This window comes from Gopherus evgoodei, chromosome 4, assembly GCF_007399415.2.
Source record: "Gopherus evgoodei ecotype Sinaloan lineage chromosome 4, rGopEvg1_v1.p, whole genome shotgun sequence".
NCBI classification, from domain to species: domain Eukaryota; kingdom Metazoa; phylum Chordata; order Testudines; family Testudinidae; genus Gopherus; species Gopherus evgoodei.
The window spans coordinates 24,109,105-24,121,801 of record NC_044325.1 but is presented as its reverse complement, the minus strand read 5'-3'; positions in this window follow the sequence as shown (position 1 = coordinate 24,121,801).

The window sequence follows — 12,697 nt, the reverse complement described above, 5'->3', positions numbered from 1 at the left end:
ATGTACAAATGCTTGTATACAAATGCTAGAAGTCCGAATACTAACATGGGTGAATTAGAATGCTTAGCATTAAAAGAGACAATTGGTATAATAGGCATCATGGAAACTTAGTGGAATGAGGATAGCTAATGGCATGCGATAATACCAGGGTACAAAATATGTAGAAATTACACAGTTGGTTGCACTGGTTGGGGAGTGGTACTATATGTGAAAGGAAGCACAGCATCAAATAAAATAAAAATTTTAAATGAATCAAACTGTACCATAGAATTTCTCTGAGTAGAAATTTCATGTTTGAACAATAAAAGTCCAGAGGCAGGAATTACTACTGACCACCTGACAATGATGGTGAAATGCTCATGGAGATTAGAGAGGGTACAACGGCAGAAAATGCAATAATAATGGGGAATTTCAACTATCCTCATACTGACTGGAAATATGTCACCTAAGAAAGGAATGCAGAGATAAAATTTCTAGACACATTAAATGACTGCTTCTTGGAGCAGCTTGTCCTGGAACCCACAAGGGGAGAGGCAATTCTTGATTTAGTCCTAAGTGGAATGCAGGCTCTAATCCAAGAGAGGAATATAAGTGAACTGCTTAATAATAGCAACCATAATGTAATTAAATTTAACATCCTTGTAGGGGGGAAATGATGAAGAAACCTACCACCAGGCCTGGATTTAGGGGCAGGTGACCCAGGTGACTGCCTGGGGCGCCAGGCTTCATGGGGACCAGGCTTGCAGCTGTACAGATCCTAGTGTCCAAATGTATTGTCTTATATAACAGGATTAAATCATGCATGCAAATCATGCATCAAAATTGTGAAATGGGCTACAAATGCAATAAGAAATAAGGTACTCAAAAATTTAGCAAATAAAGGGGGGGTGGAAGACGCTCCTCATCTGGGGTTCCATTTGATTTACAGCTGGCCCTGCCTACCATAGGAACATTTTGAAAAGAGGAACTACACAAAAATTAAATGGAACAGTCACAAAGATGAAATGCCTGAAAAATGCCTAAAAACTATTTTAAAACATCATATCAGAGGCCCAAACTAAATGTATACTCCAAAAAAATGCAGGAGAACCAAAAAAAATGCTTTTACTCTAAAGAGAGTAAATGGGGCAGTCAGAAGCAAGAAGGCATATTTTAAAAATGGGAAGTCAAATGCTAGTGAGAAAAATAGAAGCATAAACTCTGGCAAGTCAACTGCAAATGTATAATAAGGCAGGCCACGAAAACATTTGGAGAGCAATGAATCAGGGACACAAAAACAAATAGCAACATTTTTTAAAAGCACATCAGAAGCAGAAAGCTGGTCAAACAGTCAGTGAGGCCACTGAATGATGCAGGTGCTAAAGGAGCCCTCAAAGATTACAAGTCCATCGTGAAAGACACCAATGAATTCTTTGAATTGGTCTTCATTGCAAAGGATCTGGGGGAGATCCCTACACGTGAGCCATTCATTTTAGGTGACAGATCTGAAGAACGGTCCCAGATTGAGGTGTCAGTAGAGGTGGTTTAGGAACAAATTGATAAATTAAACATTAATAAATCACCAGGACAAGATGGTATTCACTCAAGAGTTCCGAAGGAACTCAGATATGAACTACTAACTATGGTATGTAACCTATTGCTTAAATCAGCCTCTGTACCCAATGATTAGAGAGTAGCTAATGTAATACTGATTTTTTTTAAATGGCTACTGAGGTGCTCCTGGCAATTAATCCAGGTCACTAAACCTAATTTCAGTACCAGGCAAACTGCTTGAAACTATAGTAAAGAACAGACTTATCAGACACCTAGATGAACACGATACGTTGGGAAAGAGTCAACACCACTTTTGTAAAGGGAAATCATGCCTCAGCAATCTATTAGAATTCTTTGAGGGTGTCAACAAACATAGATAAAAGTGATCCAGCCAATATAGAGTACTTGGACTTTCAGAAAGCCTTTGACAAGATCCCCAACCGAAAGCTCTTAAGCAAACTAAGCAGTCCTGGGATAAGAGTAAAGATCCTCTTATGCATCACTGACTGTTAAAAGATAGGAAACAAAGGGTAGGAATAAATGGTCAGCTTTAACAACGGAAAGAGGTAAACTGTGGGGTCCCCCCAAGGATCTGTAATGGGACCTGTGCTGTTCAACATATTCATAAATGATCTGGAAAACGGGGTGAACAGTGAGGTTGTAAAATTGGCAGATGATATAAAATTACTCAAGATAAAAGTCCAAAGCTGACTGTGAAGAGTTACAAAAGGATGTCACAAAACTGGGTGGCTGAGCAACAAAATTGCAGATCAGATTCAATTTAGATAAATGCAAAATAATGCACATGGGAAAACATAATCCCAACTATACATACAAAACAATGGGGTCTAAATGAGCTGTTACCAATCAAGAAAGAGACCTTGGAGTCATTGTGGATAGTTCTCTTAAAATACCCACTCAATATGCAGCAGCAGTCAAAAAAGCTAACAGAATATTAGGAACCATTAGACAAAGGATCCATAATAAGATGGAAAATATCATAATGCCACTATCTAAATCCATAGTATGCCCATACCTTGAATACTGTGTGCAGTTCTGGTTACCTCAAAAAAGATATTTTAGAACTGGAAAAGGTGCAGAGGAGGGCAACAAAAATTATTCGGGGTATGGAAGAGATTCCATATGAGGAGAGGTTAAAAAGACTGGGACTGTTGATATTAGAAAAGAAACAACTAAGGGGGACTATGATAGAGATCTATAAAATCATGAATGGTGTGGAGAAAGTGTTATTTACCCCTTTGTGTAACACAAGAAGTAGGGGTCATCCAATTAAATTAATAGACATCAGATTTAAAACAAACAGAAGGAAGTACTTCTTCACATAATGCAGAGTCAACCTGTAGAACTTGTTGCAAGGAGCTGTTGTGAAGGCCAAATTCTAGTTGGGTTCAAAAAAGAATTAGGTAAATTCAGGGAGGGTAGGAATATCAATGGCTACTAGTCAAGCTAGTTAGAGATGCAAAAGACGGTTACTCACCTTTGTAACTGTTGTTCTTCGAGATGTGTTGCTCATATCCATTCCAATTAGGTGTGTGCGCGTGCCGCGTGCACGTTCGTCGGAGACTTTTTACCCTAGCAACACTCGGTGGGCCAGCAGGTCGCCCCCTGGAGTGGCGCTGGTATGGCGCCTGATATATACCCCTGCTGGCCCGCCCGCTCCTCAGTTCCTTCTTGACGGCTACTCCGACAGTGGGGAAGGAGGGCGGGTGTGGAATGGATATGAGCAACACATCTCGAAGAACAACAGTTACAAAGCTGAGTAACCGTCTTTTCTTCTTCGAGTGCTTGCTCATATCCATTCCAATTAGGTGATTCCCAAGCCTTACCTAGGCGGTGGGGTCGGAGTGAGATGTTGAGGACTGTAAAACCGCTGCGCCGAAAGCGGCATCGTCTCTAGCTTGCTGAACCAGTGCATAGTGTGATGCGAAGGTGTGCACAGAAGACCAGGTGGCTGCACGGCAGATTTCCTGTATGGGGACATGAGCCAAAAACTCGGCCGACGAAGCCTGAGCCCTGGTAGAATGGGCAGTAAGGGCCCCCGTTGGCACGCGGGCCAAGTCGTAACATGTCTTGATGCAGGACGTGACCCAGGTTGCGATACGCTGGGAGGAGATTGCCATGCCTCTCATGCGTTCCGCTACTGCCACAAACAATTGTGGTGAACGCCGGAAGGGTTTAGTTCTCTCAATGTAGAACGCGAGAGCCCTTCGGACATCCAAGGAATGGAGCTGTTGCTCTCTTCGGGATGAATGCGGCTTTGGGTAAAAGACTGGCAGGAAGACGTCTTGATTAATATGGAAGGCAGAGACGACCTTAGGGAGGAACACCGGGTGCGGTCGCAGCTGTACCTTGTCCTTATGGAACACCATATACGGAGGGTCCATGGTTAGAGCCCAAGCTTCGAGACTCGCCGAGCCGACGTGATAGCGACTAGGAAGGCCACTTTCCAGGACAGGTACAGCAGCGAGCATGTGGCTAAGGGTTCGAAGGGAGGCGCCATGAGCCTAGTCAAGACAAGGTTCAGGTCCCAAGTAGGGGTAGGCCATTTGACCTGAGGGTATAGCCGCTCCAGGCCCTTGATGAATCTTGACACCATAGGGTGGGAAAACACGTACTTGCCAGCCTCACCTGGATGGAAGGTGGATATAGCCGCGAGATAGATGTGCAGAGAGGAGATCGCCAAGCCCTGCTGCTTGAGAGACCACACGTAGTCCAAAATGGTGGGGACTAGCACGGAGAGTGGGTCGTGGCCGTGCCGGTTGCACCAGCAGCAGAAGCGTTTCCATTTTGCTAGGTAGGTTGAACGCGTGGAAGGCTTCCTGCTCCCCAACAACACTTGTTGTACTGCATCAGAACAGCGCAACTCGGACTGGCTTAACCAGCGAGGAGCCATGCAGACAGATGGAGGTACTGTAGATCTGGATGGCACATCCTGCCGAAGTCCTGCGTGATCAGGTCCGGCCAAAGAGGTAGGGCAATCGGATTCGCCAGGGACAGATCGAGCAGCATGGTGTACCAAGGCTGCCGCGGCCATGCCGGAGCGATCAGGATGAGGTGGGCCTTGTCTCTCCAGACCTTGATCAGGACTCGGTGGACGAGAGGGAAGGGTGGAAAGGCGTAGCAAAGATGTCCCGTCCACGGAATGAGGAACGCGTCCGACAGGGAGCCCGGGGAGCGACCCTGTAGAGAGCAAAACACCTGGCATTTCCTGTTCGATCTGGAGGCTAACAGATCTATCTGGGGAAACCCCCACCTCTGGAAAACGACATAGAGGATGTCCGGACAGACGGACCATTTGTGGGGCAGAAAGGATTTGCTCAGGTGATCCGCAAGGGTGTTCCGCACTCCCAGGAGAAAGGAGGCCACTAGATGAATAGAGTGGGCTATGCAAAAGTCCCACAGACGTATTGCTTCCTGACACAGCGGGGAGGACCGGGTCCCGCCCTACTTGTTGATGTAATATATGGCCGTTGTGTTGTCCGTGAATACCGCGACACAACGGCCATGCAATGGCGTTGGAATGTCTGGCATGCTAGGCGAACTGCCCGCAGCTCCTGCACATTGATGTGAAGAGTCAACTCTCTCTGTGACCATATACCCTGTGCACGCAGGGTCCCCAGGTGTGCACCCCAGCCCAGCAATGACGCGTCCGTCGTCAAGGACACTGAGGGCTGAGGGGCGTGAAACGGCAGGCCCACACACACTTGGGAGGGCGTTGTCCACCAGCCTAGGGAACCAAGAACATTTGGTGGAATCGTTACGATTGTGTCTATGGCGTCCCTGCCCGGCCGATAGACCGACGCGAGCCAGGTCTGCAGCGGGCGCATGTGGAGTCTTGCATGCTTGGTGACGAAGGTGCATGCGGCCATGTGTCCCATGAGAGCGAGGCACGTTCAAGCAGACGTGGCCGGAAGGCCTGTAGGCTTGTGACCATGGACACTATGGCTTGGAATCGGTGCCGGGGGAGGCTGGCCGTCGCAAGGTTGGAGTCCAGCACTGCCCCGATGAACTCTATGCTCTGCGTAGGCACCAGAGTGGACTTGTCCGGCTTGATGGTCAAGCCTAGACTCGCAAACAGCTCCATGATGATGGTGATGTTCCCGGTCACCTGCGCCTCCGACGTGCCTCGAATGAGCCAGTCGTCGAGGTAAGGGAAGACATGGATACGACGACGGTGCAGGGCAGCGGCGATGACCGCCATACACTTGGTGAACACCCGGGGGGCTGAGGAGAGCCCAAAGGGGAGGACCGTGAACTGGTAGTAGTCCTGATTTACCACAAAGCGAAGATACCGCCTGTGCGGGGGAAAGATCGCAATGTGGAAGTATGCGTCCTTCATGTAGAGAGCGGCGTACCAATCTCCGGGATCCAGGGAGGGAATGATGGTTCCTAAGCTTACCATGCGGAACTTGAACTTTTTGATGAATTTGTTCAGGCCTCGCAGGTCCAGGATGGGTCGAAGGCCCCCCTTTTGACTTGGGGATTAAGAAGTACCAGGAATAAAACCCCTTGCGCCTTAGCTCCCTTGGCACCTCCTCTATAGCTCCAATAAGCAGGAGCTTGCGAACCTCCTGGACGATAAGTTGCTCGTGAGAGGGGTCCCTGAAGAGGGACGAGGAGGGAGGATGGGAGGGGGGTGGAGAAATAATCTGAAGATGGTAACCAAACTGCACCGTGCGCAGGACCCAGCGATCTGAGGTTAGCTGGGACCATGACGGCAGGAAGGGGCGGAGGCGGTTGAGGAAATGAAGTGGATCCAGGGAAGGGATTGGTAAGCTGCTCTTGGGCGCACCTTCAAAAGTTCGCCTTGGGTCCCTGCGGAGGCTTGTCGGACCCGGAAGTGTTACCCCTTTGAGGACCTGGCTGACGTCTACGGTTCGTCCGGCCTCGCCTCCAGTTGAAATCTTGTCTGGGGCGAGGCGGGGGGTAAGTGCGCTGATGGTAGGGGCGGAATGGCCTTCTCTGAGTCTGGGGCGTGTGCATTCCCAGTAAGCGCATGATGACCCGGTTATCCTTCAGGCTCTGTAGCCTGGGATCTGTCTTCTCAGAGAAAGGCCCTGCCCATCGAATGGCAGGTCCTGAATCGTGTACTGTAGCTCCGGCGGTAGTCCGGAAGACTGCAGCCACGATATACGGCGCATGGCTATGCCCGATGCCAGTGTTCTTGCTGCCGAATCTGCGGCATCTAAGGACGCTTGTAGGGAGGTCCTGGCGACCCTCCTGCCCTCTTCCAGAAGAGATGAAAATTCCTGGCGTGAGTCCTGGGGAAGGAGCTCCGTAAATTTGCCGACAGCCTCCCAGGTGTTGTGGCTGTAACGGCTCAGGAGGGCTTGCTGGTTCGCCACACGGAGCTGAAGGCCTCCCGCGGAATAAACCTTGCGCCCAGCAAGTCCATGCGCCTGGCTTCCCTGGATGCTGGCGCAGGAGCTTGTTGGCCGTGGCGTTCCCGCTCATTGACTGACTGTACCACCAAGGAGCAGGGTTGTACATAGAGGTACTCATACCCCTTGGATGGTACCATATATTTCCTTTCCACTCCGCGGGCAGTGGGTGGAATGGAGGCCGGAGACTGCCAGATGGTGTCTGCCTTCGCCTGGATCGACTTGATGAAGGGGAGGGCTACCCTGGTCGGTGCCTCCGCAGAGAGGATGCTCACCACCGGGTCCTCCACTTCCGGGACTTCCTCGACAGGAAGGTTTATGTTCTGGGCAACCTCGCCTAAGAAGGTCCTGGTGTGTCCGGAGATCAATCGGCGGGGGCCCTGATGAAGATGTGCCCGCTACCGCCTCATCTGGGGACGAGGAAGAAGACACCCCAGGGAGGAGTGGTTCCTGAACGGAAGCCTCGTCCAGAGGGACCTCCACTTCCCGAGCATCCTGCTGTGCCAGGGGATCCATAGGGTCTTCCTCCAAACCTGAGGGGGGAGGCCAGCTGACCGTGGCCTCTGGTGCATGATGCTCCAATTGGCCGGAGCGAGCGGGGCCTGAAGGTTCGCCCTGGGCTTGGTGGTATGCCCAGGGCGTCCAAAAGGACCGTTGTGGTGGTCCCTGGTCCGGGCGGGCCTGCACATCCGAATCCCCGTAAGAGGCGCTGTCCATCCGGGAAGAAGCGGACGAGTGCCTTGAAGGCCATGGAGGAGCCGTCGATGACTGAGTCAGGCCTCTGCGCACCCGATGTCGCTGCGGCGGTGCCGGTGAGCGGTATCGGGAGTCATGGTGGTACCTCGATCTGGACCAGGACCTGCTACCAGCTCGGTGCCGGGAGGTCGACCGGTGCCGTACGCTGCCGTGCCGGGATCGGCTGCGGTAGGAACGTCGGTGCCGCGATCTAGACCGGTGCCGAGAGTAGTACGACGGCGACCGGGATCTTGAACAGTGCCGCGAGTATGACCGGTGCCGCAGGTAGCGGTCTCGGGACTGCGAGCGGTGTCTGGATCTCGAGCGGCAATGCTGAGAGTGGTCCCTTGATCTGGAACGGGACCGATGCCCAGTAGTGCCCGGCGAATGCGGCCGCACCATGGCGGGCTTGCCCATTGATTGGATAACCCGCACCGGCGGTGCCGGGGTTGGGGCAGCTCGGGCTCTGTCATGGCGATGAGGTCGCGTGCAACAGAGGAGGTCTCCGGCGTGGAGGGTGTGACGAGCTCAACCGCTGTTCTCACTGGGGAGCTGAGATGCACCGGACTCAACGGTCCCTGAGAGCCGGAGTCGACGGTGCGACGATGCTCGGTGCTGCGGCGGATGACGGTGCCGGGCGGTCAGGTTTGGAGGCACGCTCAGACGGCGGTCCAGTTGTAGGGAGAGGGAGCGGTGCCGGCTAGGGTGCCAGGCCGGTGCCAAGTGGGAAGTTGAAGCCTTTGCCGGCGCCGGGCGGTCCGGAGCGAAGGTGCCACTTGGCCCCGGTGCCGGAGTCGGTGCCGACGGTGGGGGAGTCAGCGCTGCCTCCATCAGGATCTGCTTCAGGCGACTGTCCCGCTCCTTCTTCGTTCGGGGCTTGAACGCCTTGCAGATCCGGCACTTGTCCACAAGGTGGGACTCGCCTAGGCACCTCAGGCAGGAGTCGTGCGGATCTCCTTTGGGCATCGGCCGATGACAGGCCGCACAAGGCTTAAAGCCGGGTGAACTGGGCATGGGCCCCGGCACCGCAGGGAGGAAAAGGGGCGAACCCCCGATCCTCTGTAATAACTATTTACAACTACACTAACTAACTTTATAACTACAACTATTACTATAATAACAGAACTATATACACTATACTATAGAAGAGTGAAACGCTAGGGAGGTGGAGAACGGCTAGCCGCACTCCACAGTTCCATCGACCGACACGGGCGGTAAGAAGGAACTGAGGAGTGGGCAGGCCAGCAGGGGTATATATCAGGCGCCATACCGGCGCCACTCCAGGGGGCGACCTGCTGGCCCACCGAGTGTTGCTAGGGTAAAAAGTCTCCAACGAACATGCACGTGGCGCGTGCACACACCTAATTGGAATGGATATGAGCAAGCATCGAAGAAGAACTTCATGTTTCAGGTGTCCCTAACCTCCAAATGCCAGAAGTTGGGATTGGGTGCTGGGATGGGTCACTCGAATTTTCCCTGTTCTATTCATTCCCTCTGAAGCATCTGGTATTGGCCACTGTCAGAGACGGGCTATTGGGCTAGTTGGATCATTGTTATGACCCAGGATGGCCTCTCTTATGTATCTGGGAAGAACTTAAGAAGGGAAAGTGAAGTTCAAGAAATTAGTTTGGAATCTAATTCTGAAAGTGGTGCTCTGTGGTAATTCTTATCTCTTGCAGGAGTAAATTCCATAGTCTAGGTTCAGCTCCTGTGAAGGTTTTAATCTGAACTCATGGGCCACCACCTTCTGCTCAACATTTAACTATTCCAATGGAACATAGCTGGTTTCTTCCCCTCTTCTTATGCTTCACATCTGAATCAACTTTCATGGAGGTGAAACTTAAGTCATCAGTCCACCAGTAAAGAAAACTAGAAATAGATGTCTTCAGCATTTTCCAATTCACTATGTGTTTTAAATCTCAACACACTAGAGGATAAATTTTAGGAGTATTTTTCTCTAGAGCAAGAGAGAGAGTCAATAATTTAAAAAGATTTTACCATGCATTTATGTATTAGTCTTGCTACAAAGTCTGGATTTTTAGTGGACTCCATTAGATCACAAGAGTATAATACACAGGAGGGGGGAAAAGGAGATTTGTTAAAGAAACTGTCCTAACAAATTAAATATCCAAACACTGTAATTCCCTTAATGTCAGCCTAACATGTTCATCTTCCCCTTACTTTAAGCCTTTTATTAATGAAGTATTTAAAAAGACGGTTACTCACCTTTGTAACTGTTGTTCTTCGAGATGTGTTGCTCAGCTCCATTCCAATTAGGTGTGCGCGCGCTGCGTGCATGTTTGTCGGAAGATTTTTACCTTAGCAACACTCGGTGGGTCGGCTGGGTCCCCCCTGAGTGGCGCCGTTATGGCGCTGGATATATGCCCTGCCGACCCAACGGCCCTTCAGTTCCTTCTTGCCGACTACTCCGACAGAGGGGAAGGAGGGCGGGTTGGAATGGATATGAGCAACACATCTCGAAGAACAGTTACAAAGGTGAGTACCATCTTTTCTTCTTCAAGTGCTTGCTGATATCGATTCCAGTTAGGTGATTCCCAAGCCTTACCTACGCGGTGAGGTCGGAGTGAGATGTTGCAGAATGCAAAACTGCTGAGCCAAATACTGCATCATCTCTGGACTGTTGAACCAATGCGTAATGTGAGGTAAAGGTGTGAATCGATGACCAGGTAGCTGCCCGACATATTTCCTGGATGGGACATGGTCCAGAAAGGCGGCAGATGAAGCTTGCGCCAGAGTAGAATGGGCGGTGAGGTGGCTAGCTGGAACATGAGCCAATTCATAGCATGTGCGGATGCAGATGTTACCCAAGATGAAATTCGTTGGGAAGAGACGGTAGACCTTTCATCCGGTCTGCGACAGCTACAAAGAGCTGAGATGACCTTTGGAAGGGTTGGTTCTCTCAATATAAAATGCAAGAGCCCTGCGACGGTCCAGGGTGTGTAGCTGTTGTTCCCGACGCGATGAGTGTGGCTTCGGGAAGAAGACTGGGAGGAAGATATCTTGATTGACATGAAAGGCGGACACCATCTTAGGGAGGAAAGAGGGGTGTGGTCGCAGCTGTACCTTGTCATTATGGAATACCGTATACGGGGGTCCGCTGTCAAAGCCTGCAGCTCAGATACCCGTCTCGCCAAAGTAATAGCGACAAGGAAGGCTGTCTTCCAGGAAAGGTACAGCAGCAAGCAGGTGGCCAGTGGCTCGAAAGGAGCACCCATAAGCTTGGCTAGCACCACGTTTAGATCCCAGGTAGGGGTCGGGTGTCTGACTTGAGGGTACAAACGCTCCAGTCCCTTGAGGAACCTTGAAACTATAGGGTGAGAGAAGATTGATTGGTCATTTCCCCCTGGGTGGAAGGCGGAAATGGCTGCCAGAGGCACCTTTATGGAAGAGACCGCTAGGCCCTGCTCTTTAGGGGACCAGAGGGAGTCCAGGACCCAGGACCGGCGCTAGGAGTTTGAGCGCCCTAGGCGGACAGCAATTTTGCCGCCCCGCGCACTGGTCCCGCGGCTCCAGTGGGGCTGCCACAGTGGTGCCTGCGGAGGGTCTGGTGCTCCGCGGCTCTAGTGGAGCTGCCGCAGTCATGCCTGCAGAGGTCCACCGGAGCCCCACGAGGAGCCGACCGTCCGCAGGCACCACTGCGGCAGCTCCACCGGAACCACGGACCAGCAGACCCTCCGCAGGCACCGCTGCAGCAGGTCAACCGGAGCCGCCTACCGCCCCCTCTGGCAAAATGCCGCCCACCAATTATTCCGGCGCCCTAGGCGATTGCCTAGGCTGCCTAAATGGTAGCACCGGCCCTGCCACGACCATAGGAATGGACACCTGTCTGGGGACTAAGTTACGCTGAGCACACCAGCAGGAGAAACACTTCCACTTGGCGAGTATGTCATTCCTAGTGGAAGGCTTCCTACTGCCCAAGAACACCTGTTGGGACCGAGGCAGAGCAACGCAACTCAGACTGGCTCAACCACGCAGCAACCATGCTGTGAGATGAAGGGACTGCAGGTCCGGATGGTGAAGCCTGCTGAAGTCCTGTGTAATGAGGTCCGGCCAGAGTGGCAGGGGGATTGGGTCTGCCACTGAGAGGTCGAACAACATGGTGTACCAGTGCTGCCTCGACCACGCTGGAGCAATCAGGAATCAGGTGGCGCTGTCCCTGCGGAGCTTGAGTAGGACTCTGTGGATGAGCGGAAACAGTGGGAAGGCGTAAAGTAGGTGCTCTTCCACGGGATTCAGGAATGCCTCTGAGAGGAAGGCCGGGGTGCGTCCCTGGAAGGAGCAGAACACCTGGCATTTCCTGTTCTCTTGGGAGGCAAAGAGGTCTATGTGGGGAAACCCCCACTTCCGGAAAACAGAATGGATGACGTCCGGACGAATCGACCACTCATGAGACAGGAAGGATCTGCTAAGGTGATCTGCCAGAGTGTTCTGGACTCCTGGGAGAAAAGACGCTACCAATTAGATAGAGTGGGCTATGCAAAAGTTCCAGAGGCGGACAGCTTCTTGACAAAGGAGGGAGGAGCTCCGCCCTGCTTGTTTATGTAAAACATGGCCGTTGTGTTGTCCATGAATACTGACACACAACGGCCTTGGAGAGGGTCTCGAAACACCTGGCATGCTAAACGGACTGCTCTCAGCTCCTGCACATTGATGTGTAAGGCCAGTTCTTGGGGCGACCAGAGGCTTTGAGTGCGAAGGCCCGTGAGGTGGGGACCCCAACCCAGAGATGATGCGTCCGTGGTCAGGGCCATCAAGGGTTGTGGTGGGTGGAATGGCATCCCTGCACAGACGAGAGTGGGGTCTAGCCACCAGGTTAGGGAGCCCAGAACCTTCCTGGGGATAGTGAGCATCGAGTCCAGGCTGTGTCTCCGTGGTCGGTATATTGAGCAAGTCAGGTTTGGAAGGGATGGAGGCGTAACCTGGCGTACTTGGTCACAAAGGTGCAGGAGGCCATGTGACCTACTAGGCTGAGGCAGGTGTGCACAGACGTTGTCGGGAAGGTTTGA